The sequence below is a fragment of the Chrysochloris asiatica genome, unplaced genomic scaffold, assembly GCF_000296735.1.
Source record: "Chrysochloris asiatica unplaced genomic scaffold, ChrAsi1.0 scaffold00115, whole genome shotgun sequence".
NCBI classification, from domain to species: Eukaryota; Metazoa; Chordata; class Mammalia; order Afrosoricida; family Chrysochloridae; genus Chrysochloris; species Chrysochloris asiatica.
The window spans coordinates 4,002,263-4,016,371 of NW_006408633.1; the positions used below are offsets into that span (position 1 = coordinate 4,002,263).

At 40.4% G+C, this 14,109-nt stretch overlaps 1 pseudogene; it reads right to left on the reverse strand.

Annotated features, from left to right (window-relative positions):
- Positions 1–1,029: 1,029 nt before the first annotated feature.
- On the reverse strand, positions 1,030–2,168 carry LOC102820418 (annotated as a pseudogene).
- Positions 2,169–14,109: the final 11,941 nt, after the last annotated feature.

Here is a 14,109-nt window from a genome sequence, read left to right on the forward strand (position 1 = left end):
CAGACAGCGTTGTACCTCATGACTGATCTGGATATGTTCTTTTTGACAATGAATGCAACACCATTCTTCTTCAATTTGTCATTTCCAGCATAGTAAACCATGTGGTCATCAAATTAAAAATGGCCAATACCAGTCCATTTCAGTTTACTAATGCCTAAAATATTGATGTTTATGTGTTTCATTTCATTTGTGACAACTTCCAATTTTCCCAGATTCATACTTCGTACATTCCGTGTTCCGATTTTCAATGTATGTTTACCGCTGTTTCTATTCACTTTGAGTTGTGCCCCATAAGCAAATGAAGGTCCCACAGGCCTTCATTTATCTCCATTTGTGTTATCACTGTCAACTCTACTTTGAGGAGGCAGCTCTTCCCCAGTTGCATTTTGAGTGCCTTGTAACCTGAGGGGCTCATTTCCCAGCACTATATCTGACAGTGTTTCTCTGCTATTCATAAAGTTTTTTTTGTTTGTTTGTTTTGTTTTTAGATATAGCTAGATTTTTATTACAAAACTATTCTTTTGGCATCAGTTGGTTACAGTGATAGCAAGAGACTGTCAGTGTGGCATAGCAGCTCTATTGTAACAATTGCATTCATTTCCTGCTTACTGAGCCTAGATTTTAGTTACCTCACATCCATTACACAACTGAAATCATTACTGCTGCAAATTCTGACTCATATGCCTTTGTTTAGGGAGGAGGTGATGCTAAGAGATTAAATGTTGATAAGATTACAGAAGTTCCTTTATGGGACTCCCCCTGACCTCTTCCTCCAATTTACCTCACTTTACAAAGAATCACATTACTTAGAGCTAGTCTGAATAGCAGCAGCACTCAAGGAGCATCACACTTAGTTCTTGTTAAAAAGCAGTACTTGTACAGTACACATTTTACTATGTAAATGGGAATCAAAATTTATTTTTATATTCCCAACACAAGCAAAGGGAATGATCGCTCTAGTTTCAAACTCCTCATTGGAGTCCCTTAAAAAAAAAATAAATGCATTCCATCAAATTCTTCAGGATGGCGTTATTGCGGTGCATTGGTTGGTTGGTCACTTTCTGTGCTGTGTTTGCTTTGAAGAGATCTTCCAATATATCTCCAATATTCCTTTCTTGTCGTGTCCTTTTCTTTAGCTAGGATTTCACACAACTCTAATGCGTTATTAAGTATGTCTTCCTTGTTTTCACATTGGTTTTCTAGCATGTCTTCATAGATATCCACAAGAAAGGCAATTAGGTAGGGAGAACTGTGAGTTGGTTGTAAGTCAAGTAACTGATTCAACAGATTGGGATATTTTGAAAGGCCTTGGTCCTGCAAAATCCCTTTCAAACAGTTCCATGCACTTTCATTATGGGTCACTAGTTTGATCATTTCCAGAGTATACTGCACTTCTCTTTCCAGCACAGCAGGATCACTGTAGCCAGTGGTGTTAGAAATTACAAAATATCTTTGGTTCCAGAGAGAGTTATTTCTCACATCTTCTTTGAGAAGTTGGTCTACATACTGCAGTTCATCATCCCAAAGTTTAAATTCCTGAATGACCCACTGTCGATGCTGCCAGGCATGGTAATTCTTTGCATCCTGATTAAGAATATCAGCAATAAACTCAAGCTCCTGAGATGGATCTTTCAGCCATTCCACTAAAACTCGTCTGTGGTGCTAAACTTGGTCGTTTGGGGGCTGTTCCTCAATTATTGCAGTGATGTAGTTCATTTCCTCATGCAGATCCTTCTGAAGTGACTTTAAGAGAATTCTCCGAAAATGCCACACTGTGTAGTTGGGCGCATTTAACTCAAAGCATCTTGGGTTAGTTTAAAAGCCCATTCACTTCTTTCATCACGCTACAGAACAGCCAGGAAATAATCATAAACATCTCTAAACTTTTCGCTATAAATGATCTGAACCACTGGATTGGGGCCATCATTCTGAGGCACTGGGTCCACATCAGCCCACTCTACTCTGTCCCTGTACAGGACATAGGTGCGTGAGTCTAGGCTCAGAAACCCGTCGTCCATAGGAGACTCCACCACTTCTCAGGCCTCGGCCGCCATCTCTTCTTGTTGCTGCTGCTGTGGCGGCGGTGGGTGCGGCTGGGGAGGTGGCTGCTCTGACTGACCGGGCTCACTGCCCTGCACAGCCTCCCCGACCCCCTCGGTAGCCGCCATCTAGCCTGGGTGTGCAGTGGAGGTGGTGGTGAAGGCCCCGCCCCTCATAAGGTTTTCAGTGAGTAAATATTCGGTGAGAAATACTCTTTCTTCCTAGTCTGTCTTTGTCTGGAAGCTCATCTGAAACCTATCTACCATGGGTGACCATGCTGGTATTTAAAATACCAGTGGCATAGCTTTCAGAATCACAGCAACTCTCAATCCTCCACAGTATGACAAACTGACAGACGTGTGGTGGAAATGAAGTATTGCTTTCTGCAAATCTGCTAAACAATCCTCTTGTTCAAGAGCAAAGATATCAGTTTGAAGGCTAAGGTGTACCTGAGCAAGATATTTACAATAGCTTCACATGCATGTGAAAGTTTGACAATAAAAATAAGAAACACTGTAGAAGAATTGATATATTTGAGTTATGATGTTGGAGAAGAATATTAAAAGTACCATGGAGCCCTGGTGTGGTGCTGCAGGATAAAGTGCTAGGCACAAGAACAGTTTGAACTGCAAGGTCGGTGGTTCAAAACCACCAGCCGCTCCTCAGAAACCCTATGCAAGGTCCTTATGGGTCAGAACTGACTCAATGGCACTTAACAGCAACAACATGGGCTACTAGACGAACAAACAGATTGCTGAAAGAAGTATAGCCACAATGTTCCTTAGAAGCCAGGATGGACAGACTATATCTCTCATACTGGAGGCATCTTGTATATAAAACGTCACTCAAATCACAATAAAAAGTTAATGAGGGAGGAACAACTAAAAAAAGAATGGTTGTACACCTCAGAGAGTGTAATCAATGCCACTAAATTGTGCACGTAGAAACTGTTGAATCATTGTATGTTTTGTTGTGCTATATTCTTAACAACAACAAAGTAAATAAAAATTAAAAAGAAGCCAGGATGTCAAGTCTTTGCCTCCCATATGTTGGACATGTTATTGGGAGGGACCAGCCCCTGGAGAAGGATGTCATGCTGGGTAAAGTGCAGGGTCAGTGAAAAAGAGCAAGTTCCACAAGGAAATGGATTGACACTGTGGCAGCAGTAAGGGGCTCAGGTGCAACAATTGTGAGGATGGCCCAGGACTGGATTGTGTTTCATTCTGTTGTGCATAAGGTCACTATGAGTAGGAACTGACTTGATGGTATCTAAGAATAACAACAGCAAAAACTGGTCAGTCGGCTTCCATAAAGATTTACAGTCTAGGAAGCCTTACGGGGACAGTTGTATTCTGAATTACAGGTTTACTATGAGTTGGCAGTGGGCTTGGATTTTGGTTTGGTCCCATGAAATATGGATGGATTTCAAAAGGCTTATGGGAAAATTCCATTGTTTTTTTTAAAAACAGTGATTTAACTTTTTACTGTGAATTGAGTGAAGGTTTACAGAGCAGATCATCAGTTTTACATTCAGCAAATCATATACTTTGCTTCATTACAATGACTGCAATTTCCTCCATGTGCCGTTGTTGTTGTTGTTGTTGGTGGTGTGCCTTGGAGTTGTTTTGACTTATAGTGACCCTGTACAGGGTTTCTGGGGCTGTAAAACTTTACGGGAGCAGAAAGCCTCATCTTTCCCCCATGGAACAGCTGGTAGTTTTGAACTGCTGACCCTCAGGTTAGCAGCCCAATTCACAACCACTATGCTACCAGAGCTCCTCCCATGTACCATTAGTTAATAGTATTTACTTCTATTCACCTTAACTATTGTATTACCTCATGTCTTCCCACTACTTTCATCTTTTCTCTGCTAACCTTCCTCTGGTATATTGCCTACCCTGTCATTTATGTTAATATATGTGGACCCTGTAGCCCATGAATAATTTTCCCTGCCCCCATCCCTATAACTGTCTTTGAGTCTTTTATCAAGAAAACTTTTTGATTAGGGTAAGTCTTGATGATTCTTTTGGGGTTGTCCTGTTGGGGTTTATTCTGCATCTTGAATGCTTATATTCTCATCTTTCGTGATGTTAGGGAACATGTAACTTCTTTCAACAACTCTTTGACAATTTTCTCTGTGCTATTTATGGTCTCTTCATATTCTGGAATTCCCATCACATGTAAGGTATTCTTCTTCATGGTGCCCCACATAACTCTTAGGCTTTCTTTGGATTTTTTTCATTTTATTTCCTGATTGTTCTAGCATACTAGTATTGAGAGATTTAACTTCAAGTTCACTAACTCAGGCTTCCATTGCTTTGAATCTACTCCTTTGTTCTTTTAATGTATTATCCATTTCTGAGATCTTATTATTATCTGGATTTCTAATTTCAGGTTTTGTATTGTTTTTAAATTTGCAATTATTCTGTATGTTTGTTCTTGTAATGTTTTCCTGAATTCTTCTAATTTTTTTCAGTTCTCTTGCTTTTCTCAATTTTTCTAGCAATCCTTTGAAGGTACCTAAATCTCATTCTTTCAAATTATTTTTCAGTTAGTTCCATGATCTTTTCTTCCTCAGAAACATTTTTGGATCTGCATCTTGGTCATTTGTTTGAGCCATTCTCTCTTGCTTCTTTGTGTGAGCTAAAATTGTTGTTGTCTCTGTGGCATTGTGTGGTTATCGTATTTAATTCATGATTATATGTTTGTGTGTTCTTGGGGTCTTACCAGCTGTCTCCTGTGTATGTAGTTAGAGTATGGAAGCATGTACGCTGTTCTTGTTTGCCATTCGTGCACCTCAGTTTAGGTTGTGTTTAACTGGTGTTGGTTGACTGCTGCCTGTCATTGATTAGGTGGTACAGGAACTGGTACTGGCTCTTGCCCAGTGGGTGGAGCTATAGAGGGTACAGTTGTGGCTTGGCTATATGAGCATTGTTACTGTCTCTTGTTGGATGGGAAAGAGAAAACCCCTTATACACACACACACACACACACACACACAGGACTACAAAAAAAGAATAAACAAACAAGGAACCAACAATAAAAATAAAAGAGAAAAAGAAAAAAAACAGGTTGTTTTTATGTGCCATGGAGTCGGTTCTGACTCATCTCATCCCTGTACGTCAGAAGCTGTAAATATTTATGGGAGCAGAAATCCTCATCTTTCTCCAGTGGAACAGCTGATAGTTTCAAACTGCTGATCTTAAGGTTCACAACCCAATTTGTAACCACTGCGCTACCAGAGCTCCTTTAAAAAACAGGCAGCAACCAGAAAAAAAGAATACAGTAACTATAGTGACAAAATAGGGGCATAGAAATGGAGCTATAGTAGAGAAAATAAAAGAAATGAAAGACAATACTTAAGAATAACAAAAAAAGAGAAAACAGAGACAAGACAATGAGCTATTGAAGACAAAAGGAAGAAAGAAAAAAAACAAACAAAAACAACTTAGAAGAACCAGGGAGAGGGAAAATGAAAAGAGAAAGAGATTAGAGAGTAATAAAGAAAGATCAAAAGGAGCTCTGGTAGCATAGTGGTTATGAATTGGGCTGCAAACCTTAAGGTCAGCAGTTCAAAACTACCAGCAGTTCCATGAGAGAAAGATGAGGCTTTCTGCTCCCGTAAAGATTTACAGCCTCGGAAACCCTGAACAAGGTCACTATGAGTCGGAATGGACTCCACGGCACATAACAACAACAAAGAAAGATCAAAAGGGGAAGGAAATGAGAAACCAAAGAAAAGAAGTAAAAATAATAGTGGAGGTAGAAAGGATAAAATTCAAGGGAAAGGAAAAAGAAAAAGGAGGCAGAGAAAGAATAAACAAACACAAGCAATGAAGCAAGAAAAAAAAAAAAAAATCAGACCCCAAACCAAAATATCAGTGCAGCTTTTTGACCCAGGAAGGAGAAAACTCTGGAGGGTTCCTGCTAGCCAAGGAGCTCACAAGCTGGGTGTGGGAGGGATGTGACAGCAGAGTTCCTGGCCCTACAAGGAGTTCTTATCAGCCTTGCTGTTATCTTTGTTCAGGGATCTCAATCTAGAAGTAGTTCCTGGAGGCCCTTGCTGGAGCTGATTTCAGTGTCTGTTAGGACCACAGGGCAGCTGGGAGCAGGGTGACTGGTTAAATGCTGGTCTGGTGGCTCTTTGGGTTCTTTAGCTTTGGAATGTAGTTTGCCTGAATCCAGCACCAAAGTGGTACAGCTGGTTTGTCACCTCAGAGTGGTGTGATTCCTCATCACGTTGCTCTGAATTCCTGGAGAGTAGGGTCTGTGCTAGGGGTGATGAGGATGGGAAGCATGGGGAAAAAGAAGGCATTGCACCTTTCCCAATGTGTGTGTGCAAATCTGTTCTGCCTGGCCACCTTCTGTTGTCAAAGCTTCCCACAAGATGGTAGAGTCAAGTCAGGCTGACTGTTTACCAATCTGTCTCTCTTACACACACAGTCTCTGCTCAGCTTCTCCCATCCAGCACTCAATCCACTCCTGTAACCTTTCATCCGAAGTTCAGGGTTCCAGGATTTTCATCTGTGTCTGTATCATTTGGTTTCTCTATCTTTGTGGAGTCCTGGTGTGACACTGTAGGATAAGCACTAGATCAAAAGTCAGTTTGAACTGCAAGGTTGGTGGTTCAAACTTACGAGCTGTTTCTCAGAAACCCTATACAGGGTCACTATGAGTCGGAACTGACTCAACAACACTTAACAACAGCAACAACAACAACAATAACATCTTTGCTGTGGGGGGGTCCGTGCAGTGTGTCTACCTAGTCCACCATCTTGCTGGAAGTCCTCTCCATTATCATTTTTTTTAAAACAGTGATTTCAATTTATTTATTAGTGACTTTAGAACTCATATTTCAAACTAAATTGTATAAAATATTATACCGGGGTAAACAAAAAATATTGTTACAAAACTAAAAATCTTTGTTAAATAAAAATAGCAAAATATGAGGCTGCTATTTCTTGACATAACCTCCATCTAGATCTAAATACATTTTTAAAAATGTTTTATTGTAAATTATGTGATAGTTCACATGGGAGAACATTAGCTTTACATTCATCCTATCGTATATCATCTCATTGTCATGGTTACAATCCCGTCCATGCATCATCAACCAACCGAAGGGTATAACCTGCAAGCCTGCCCCGGGTCATTAGCACACAGTCCCTCTCCCTCTCTGGGTCTAAAGTCCCCAGCCGCTCCATCTCTCCATGTCATCATCTCTGCCTCCATCTCAGGCATCACTGCTTCTCTGGATAGGGTCCCACTCTCCGCTCTTCTCCCTTGATGGTCCCAGAGACCTCTACTCCTAGACTGCAAAGTCAATCACTCCCCTCCTTTTACTACAAAATATCTACCTTTACATTTCCAACCCTGACAATTAGTCCTGATAACAATCATTCACTATTGTATCACAAGAGACCTATCTATCTGCATTTTCTTTCACCAGCCCTGCCTAGACAGATTGGATACTACTCAGTGGAGATTCTACCTTCCTCTGTGCCCTCTGAATCTAGGTTCTCTCTTGAAAGCTTGTAAGCCAGTCACTTTTTGCCTTTGTAGTTCCCCCCCTCCCCACCACCACCATTTTGGGTAGCCAATGTCCAAGTTGCCCATCCCTGTCTACTCTGTATGGAGGGGGTATGAATGATCCTTGCTGTAAAGATTTATTCCCTCTTTTGAGCGACTGCATCCATAGGTGTAGGTTCCATCATCTATCTTCTCATTCCATTTCTCCACCACCTTTTTGAAGCCCTCTCATATTTATATGCACCATCTGTATTTTTATTTGCTAAATATGACAATCCTACCTGACTCTAGCTATTGTTGTACAGAAACTCCAATTTTTGTTAATATTTTCACTGTGAAATAGGTATGACCAGTAGGCAGACTGGGGTCAGTAAAAAGCAACTCCAAGTCATTTTCCCTTTCCATTGCCTGCACTGTTTGCTAGTAAGCAATCAACAGTATTTGCCACAAAATTCCTTCCCCTGGACTGATCTGACTGAATTCCACAATATTTTTCTGGCAGAATTGCTGAGCCACACAGTTCTGCAAAGAAAACATAAACATGATCTTTTGCTGTGGTGTAATCATCTTGCACCTGCCTGTCTATCAGTTTAGAAAGGTACATGAGACTGCTGGTGATGGTGGTAGTTACATGCGTGGGGTCGGTTCCAACTTATAGTGACACTGTACATCTTTACGGGAGCAGAAAGCATTATCTTTCTCCCACAGAAGGGCTGGAAGTTTTGAAGTGCTCACTGTGAGATTAGCAGCCCGACCAGACCCGTAACTACTATGCTACCAGAGCTCCTTTACGAAACTGCTGAGATCTGAAAACTACTTACTTTGGTGGCTCCAAACTTTGGAGTTGGGTGGCATTGTGGGTTAGGCATTGTGATGCTAGCCAAAAGATCAGCAATCAAATTCCAAGCTGCTCTCTGGGAGAAAGATGAGACTGTCAGTCTGTGAAACCTTATGTAAGGTTACTGTGAGTTGGAATTGACTTGATGGCTGTACGTTTCGTTTTTGTTTTGTTTCTTAACTTTAAAAGCAAATTGTCAGATGAAAACTGATGACAGTTAAATTAAATGTGTATAAAATTCAGTAAGTCTATTTATAAAAATGCTATTGTATTTTTCTTAAAAAAAAAAAAAAAGATGTGTTTTCTCATTTCCCGACAAATTCTGAGTATGCAGAACAATTATTGAGAAATCGTAGCTGAGCAATTAAATAAGCTCCTTATTGCCCAAACATTTTAAGGGAAGAAGATTTAATTATTTCTTTTTAGAAATAATCTGGTGGTGGTGGTTATGTACTGTGGAGTTGATTCTGACTCATAGTGAGCCTGAACAGGATTTCAGATGCTGTAAATCTTCATGGGAGCAAAAAAGCCTCATTTTTCTGCCATGGAGTAGCTGGTAGAGCCCTGAGGTTAATAGCCCAACACGCAACCTACGACATTACCAGAGCTCCTTTGTTGTTGTTGTTGTTAAGTGCCATCGAGAGCTCCTTTACTTCCTTTTAATTACTATATAATTATCCAGTGTGAGTACATTTGAAGATGATGGGATGTAAGTAGGGCCTTCCAAATAAGAATTCTTAAAGCCTAGGAAAGCTTTACAACTTATCTTAAGCAATTCTCTCTCAAAGTTTCCTAGCAGTGATACAGGAATAAAAAAGAAAAGGCAAATAAAATAGATTTCAGGAGTGTATTGTATTGACCATATCTTTTCCCAGTTCTGAAGATAATCCTAAAAATGGATGGAGGGTGGAAGAACTTTTAATTTTCTACTTTGTATGCTTCCAAGTTATTCTAGCTATTTTCAACAAAAAAAGAAACCCTGGAGGCAAAATGTTAAGCGCTTGACTGCTAATCCAAAGATCAGTGGTTCAAAACCACTGCTGCTCCTCAGGAGAAAGATTTGGCAGTCTGCTTCCACAAAGATTTACAACCTTGGAGTCTCTCTGGGCAGTTCTACTGTGTCCTATTAGAATCACCTCGACTGCAGTGGGTTTCAATACAAGAATGTATTCCTTTTATAATTTAGAAAACAAGAACTTTAAAGCCAAATAGAAGAATCATTGGATATCTTATAATACTGTGGTTGTGGAAGGATAAGTTTTTACATCTTTTTTGGAAAACAAGTTGACACTATCAAAATAAACACATACATATACACACCTTATTTGGCCCAACATAAGGTCCTATATATAGCACGTAGAGACCATATAAGAATGCTCAATTCAGTGTTGTTTGTGGGAAAGCACGTGATCACAGTCTTGCCCAGGGTTATTTTGTGGACTAAAATTATGGGAGTACTTTCACTTTATACTTCTATGAAGTTATATTCAAATTACAGAGTTCAATTTTGCTTATTTATCTTTTTGTTCATTCATTCAACATTGAGTACAAGATGTCAGCTACTTCTGTTTGCCTCTTCAAGTGTGTCCTCACTAATATACGATTGGGGTAAAGTCAAGGGCATTTTCTAAAGAGGAGGGAAATGAAGAGATGACTAGTGTTTTCTGAGTCTATTGTTAGTTGCCTTTGAGTCAGCCTCTGACTAATGGTGACCTCATGTGTTACAGAGAAGAACTGTCCCATAGAGAGTTCTTGGCTGTAATCATTATGGGAGCAATTTATCAGACCTTTATTCCATGGATTCCTGGGTGGGTTTGAACCTCCAATTGTTGGGTTAGCATCCACTCTAGTAGGTACAAAAGGACTAAGGTGAAAGAAAACAGAGGATGCTTTTTCAAGAGTTCATAGAGTACATCCTTTAAGGAAGACCCCAAGACACCAGCCAAGGAGGGTGGCTGACTAATAATGAAAGCTAATTCCCTTCAGGAGCCATCAATTTCATACTGAAAGCCAATAGGATTCGCCCACCTTCCATACCATTATTTCATCGACTGTGGTGTGGTGCCCTGGACTGCAAGGTCAAGGGTTCAAATCACCAGCCACGCCCTGGAAACACTACAGGGTCACTATGAGTCAGAACTGACTCCACAGCACATAACAACAGCAACAACAACATAAACTGTCATCTTTGATTTCATTATGCTGAAGTTATTAAATGATTAACAATCCTTGGCCTAATTGAAACAAGAACTCAGATCCTCTTCAAGTTTAACATGCAACATAAACCATAAAGGGACCCTTATTTGTTCCATCTTGGTCATGTGTGCAGATAGCCATAGTGACAGTGATTAGTCAATTTAAAGGGAAAGTAAAAAGAACAAATATTCATGGATCTGGGAGTGTGGCACATGTATTTTCTCTCTTCTGACTCACAACACTGTCAGTGTAATAGGTATCCATTCAGTCAATTCGGACTCACAGTGACCCATAGAGAACAGAGTAGAACTGGCCCCATTGGATTCCAAAGGCTATAATTTTTTTCGAAGCAGATTGCTCCATCTTTCTTCCAAGGTGCAATTGTTGGGTTTGAACTGTGAGTGCTTAACCAGTATGCTACCAGGGCTCTTTGAAGTAGGTATGTGATTGTTGTTACGGGCTGTCGAGTCTGTTCTGACTTACCATGGCTCTGCATAGGGTTTCTGAGGAATGCTTGGTGGGTTTGAACCACTGACCTTGTGGTTAGTACTCCAGTACTTATCCTACAGTGCCACACCAGGACTCCCATTATCCAAAAGAGGAGCCTAGGAGAGGTAAGGTGTCTTCATCTGGGCAAGTGTTATTGAGTCCAGCCTCCACAATTTCGTGAGCCATTTCTTTTTACAACTGTGAGTTTTGTAAGACGTTAAAGAACGTTGGGACTTGAGGGAAGGGAAGAATGATAATTGATATCAAGGACTATGGAAGGGCATAACATGTTGGGAAAGTCAAACAATTGGGATATCTTTAACCTTCAGCTCATAGGGACCAGTCTTACGCAGATTTTATAAAATAAAAACTGCATCTGGGAATCCGAGGGTGTCAAGTTTGGGAGTGTCAGGAAGCAGCTTTCCAGTTTCCTTTCCCAAACTATTCAACAGCCCTAAATTTGTAGCTACGCCACAACATTTTAAAACATTAGTATATTTTCACTTGTTTATTATTGCTGAACAGATGTGGGAAATGATATTACAAACACAAGTATATGTGTTTGGCAAAGGACATTACGTCATATGGATTTGTTTGCACTGCATATACAAGGCTAAGTAAAAAAAGCATTGCTATAGAATCATGGAAACCTCTATTAAACAAAAGAATCAAAATATGATACTGTTATTTCTCCATATATCCTCTATATAGGTCTATATAATTTTCTGAAGCTGGCATTTTCAACTCTGTAACACTTCCCTATAGAATTCTGAGCTTTTCAATTTATACCACATAAAAACAGAAGTTTTGGCATCCTCAAGGGGCTCAAATTCTGTTCCTTTTAAATGTTCTTTGAGTTTGGGGAACAAAAAGAAGTCTGAACACGTGTTAACTTGGGTGATGGGGAAAGCAACATGCAACAAGAGGGAGGTTAGCTGAGGAAAGATGAAGGTAGTGGAACACTCAGGGAGGAATGCAAGAGTTAAAGTGAATAGAGGTAAATACTGTTAATTGATGGTACGTGGAGGGGATTGTAATTAAATGAAATATATGCTTTGTTGAATGTGGGATCGATGATTTGCTCTTTAAATCTCACTTCATTCACGATAAAAAGTTAAAAAAAGAAAAAGAAGTCTGAAGGGGCACAATCAGAGCTGTAGTGTGGATGAGCTAAGTTTTCCTCATGAAATTCTCCTAGAACAACAGCTTTGCTACTCTTGAAGAATGAGCAGGTACCTTGTCTTGATGGGAAAAAGTTCTTGTTGCAAGTTTTCAATGTTCTTAAACCTTCGATGCAGTTTTCAATGTTCTTAAAACTTCGTCATAATTAACTCCATTGATCATCCTGTGTGCTTTGAGAAAATCTATCAAGATTATCCCTTTGGAATGCCAAAAAAAGAGGTGTTTCATAACCTTCTGAGCTAACCTCTCTGCCTTGAATTTAACTGGTCCAGCACATGCCCTCAGAATCTGCCACTGTTTTAATTGGACCTTTCAGCTTGAAGGCACCCCATAAGACAAGTATATTACTATCTTAGTAAAACGTGTCTGCAGCTATTCACTTATCACAGAGACATGTTTAAACAGGTTTTGTTTGAATAGATCCATGAATATATGAACTAGAACCCTAATAACCATACTTTTACTTACACTCATATATCCAAGGATATGGTAGAGAATACAGGGTACAAAACTGTGAACATTTTTGAGGGAATGAGCACTTAGGACCACAGTCTCAAAGGGCATCTAGGAATTGGCATAACAGAGTACACAAAGGCAATGGCCTACATCTTACTATGCTAAGGAGTGACTGGGGTTTTAAATGCTTGTGAGCAGCCATCTAAGCAACTATTGGTTTCTTCCCTTCTAGAGCAAAAATGAAGACAATCAAAGACTTAAGAAAACAATTAATCCAAAGGACAAATGGATCACGTGAACACCAGTCTCCTGACCCTGAGACCAGAAGAACTAGATGGTGCCTGGCTATCACAGTTGACTGTTCTGAAAGGGATCACAGTGGAAGACTCTAGATAGAGTGAGAGAAAAACAATGTAGAACAAAATTCAAAATCACACAAAAGACCATACTTACGAGTCTGATAAAGACTGGTGGAACTCTAGGGACTGAACACACTCCAGGCAATCAACTTTCAGTCAAAAAAAAATAGGCCTATGAAGTGAATAATAACATCAGGGAAGAACTGTTCTCCTCAGTACGATCAACCAGAGGAGACAAAGGGTAGCATTTACCCAAAAACAAAACTCAGAAATCAATACAGGGAAGGAAAGGACAAATGGAAATAAGAATTCAGGGAGGAAGTGTTGTTACACTGAGGAGACTGCGGTCAATGCCACAAAACAAGATGTGTATAGATAGACTTCTGGCAAGGTAATGAACTAGGCAGACACACTACACAGACTCTTGACAACAAAGAGAAGAGAGATCAAATGAAAGCACAGAGGAAATCCTGAACTTTGGAGGAAAGGTTAGAGAAGTGGATTGAGTGCTTGTTGGAAGGAGAAGCTGAGCAGGGATGGCTAGGGAGACCAACTGGTGAATGGTTGGTTAGGCACATGCGACCATCTTGAATTTTTGTGAACAGCTTTGGTGACAGAAGGTAGCTTTGCAGGGCAAATTCACACAGGTGACTGGAAAAGTGAGATTCCTTCTTTTCCCCATGCTCGCCTGGTAACCAGAGGTATGACTGGGTCCCGCCCTCATCCACCCTCAGCTCAGACTCTGCTCTCTGGGAGTTCGGAACCCTGGTTGTGAGCCACACCCTTGTGATGCATGGCCTGGCTGTGCCATATTGGTGCCTGGATTCAGACAGACTAGGGACCTACAGAGCCTGCAGAGCCTGCAGAGCCACCAGACCAGCATTAATCAAACAGAAACCCTCATAACCAGCCACCCTGCCCCCAATTGCCCTGTGGTCCTAACAAGCTGAAACCCACTCTATCAAGGGCCTCTACGAACAACAACCAGATTGGATACCTTGAACATAGATAACACCTAGG